This window comes from Pantherophis guttatus, chromosome 1 (assembly GCF_059756535.1).
Source record: "Pantherophis guttatus breed Tessera chromosome 1, ASM5975653v1, whole genome shotgun sequence".
In the NCBI taxonomy this organism is placed as follows: Eukaryota; Metazoa; Chordata; class Lepidosauria; order Squamata; family Colubridae; genus Pantherophis; species Pantherophis guttatus.
In genome coordinates, this window is record NC_142063.1 from 211,739,132 (window position 1) to 211,741,795 (window position 2,664).

A 2,664-nucleotide genomic window follows, 5' to 3' on the forward strand; every position below is an offset into this window, starting at 1 on the left:
CGGTTTTCAGCAAAATGTAAATCATGGTCACATGACCCTGGGATGCTGCAAACGGCCATAAATAGGATCAGGTGCCAAGAACCCAAAATGCAGTCATGTGACCACAAGGCGGTTATGGTTATGTTCAGAACCCAGGGGATGGAGAGTCCCAAATGACATTTTGAAGCAGGTTTTAATCTCATGAAACATTGTTATACGTAGAAATATCCAGTACATATATTGTATTATTCAAGTGTGACTTAAGGACTATATGGCTTTTGAAGTTTATAGCCAGGGTGTCCCATAGGTTTGGTGCCACCCCAAATACCTCAGTTGCAGCCCAGGATAGGTAAAGCTCACCTTTTTTTTTTTTTAATTTGATTTACATGCGCCCTTCTCCGGAGACTCAGGGCGGCTTACAATGAGCTCAGCAATAGCCTTCATCTTTTTGTATATTTATACAGTCAGCTTATTGCCCCCACAAACTGGGTCCTCAATTTACCTACCTTAGAAAGGATGGAAGGCTGAGCCAACCTTGAGCCTTGGCGAGATTCGAACCTGCAGTAATTGCAGGCAGCTGGTCTTAATAAGCTTAATAACAGGGTGCCTTAGACCACTGTACTGCCAAAGCTCTTTTTAGAGCCTGTTTTTGCATTGTGGGTGTGGGTGTGTCATAAAAGGGTTAAATGAATGCCACAAACTTGTAGACTGAAAAGACTATAAATTTAAACTCCTTTAAACTTAAGTCCTTCTCCAAAGAAGAGCAGCTATTTCCCATTAGGCGGCTTTAAACTGCAAAATGGGTATCTTAAGCCTCTTTAAAGTCCTGATTTTTCTCCGTATTCTCCCTAAGCCCCTTAACACTAAATATAGGTCCGATAATATTGACTTTATTCTTGCTAGTGGTATCGCAGCAGGATTGGCCATAGCAATTGAGATCCTTCAAGCAGGGCAGAAAATTGCTTAATGAACCACAGGCTGAACACGTTGCCTAACTCAGCTTACAGGTAGATTTACGTAAATTACATGGAGCAGAGCCATCAATCCCTTTAACTCAGGGATTGGTCCTGGCCTTCCAAGGTTCCGAAAAAAATTCTTGTATTTTCCAACCATTTGCCCAAGTGCATGGTTTAATACTATTCTACTTACCTACAGTCAGTGGTGGGTTCCTCCCGGTTCGGCTGAGCCGGTAGCGGTGACGATATGACATCACCGAACCGGTTCTTCCCCCCGCCCTCTCAACCCCCCATGTTATTCTTACCTTTTATTTGGTCCCACCCCCAATCTATTGCTGCCTCCTGAGTCCCAGCTGATGACTAGAGGGAAAAAAACTGTTTAAACTCTTGCCGCATGGGTTCAAAGGGCCGTCCTATAGCTGATCAGTGTTAAAACCAAACAAATGAGTCAGGTCGTAAGTGCAAGGACTGGTCGTAAGTGCGAGGACCTTCCAGAAATGACTCTGACCAGCTAGCCATGCCCACCTAGTCACATGACCTCCAAGCCACACCCACAAAATAAACCACACCCACAGAACCGGTAGTAAAAAAACTTAGAACCCACCCCTGCCTAGAGTTATCTTTTGCTTGAGTATTCAAGAACTAAATTGACATGATACAAAGGGATACCGTGTTTCCCCGAAAATAAGACCCTGTCTTATATTTTTTTGAACCCTGAAACAAGTGCTTGGCCTTATTGCCATGTGCTCAAAAGCCCAAAATAAGGGAATGTCTTATTTTGGGGAAAACTGGGTACCAGTAAAGGTATCTTCCAGTCACACTTTTATATTCCATGTGAGGCTATTTACAGTACTAAAGGCTGACATTTTTACACAGAAGGAAAACTCTCTGAATTTAATGTAATACAGACAAATATAATGTATGGGACTGCCATTCATGGGTCTAGGACAACTCACTGCAGCCAACTCGCCACAGGACAGTTTGCTGAGGAACAAGAGTTACACCAATATTGAAGAAATGGTGGAATATAATAAAGGAAGGGGGACAAAGGAGGGACAAAATAAAATGTGTATGACAAAAATTATAATAATTTTTAAATTATTTTAAATAATTAAATTGAATTGTTCAGCGGCAAGTTGGTCATGGCGAGTTGTCCTGTGGTGAATTGGCTGTGGTGAGTTGGCTGTGACAAGTTAACTGTGGCAAATTGGTTGTGATGAGTTGGCTGTGGCAAGTTGTCCCATTCCGGTCATCCACATATATCTTACTGCAAGGATTGGTTAGTTCCTTGGGTGATTCTTCTAGGCTGAAAGAATCTTGCTTCGGTAAGAAAGTTATCCAATGAGACAGAATTTTAAACAAAAATGGGGTAAACGTATGGGGCCCCAATGGGGATGTCGCATTCTGGAGGTGGTTAGCAGATTAGGAGATGATTCCCCCACTCGATATTCTATTGACGTACTGGTCTCTTTTAAATCCATTGTTGTTCAATGTTTTAACTTTTAATGCTCCATGTTTTCAATACTTTTAACATTCTAATTGTTTTATATGTTATTTTATGAAGCTGTGAGCCATCCAGAGTCCCTTAATAGTACAATGGGCTGCATATACATTTAATAAATAAGTATCTATCCTAAAAACAGGCAATGAGCAATGTTTTCCCTGAAATTAGCCACGGTTGGTATAGGATTTGGGGGGGGGGGAGAGAAAAAAGCCATCACAAGTTATG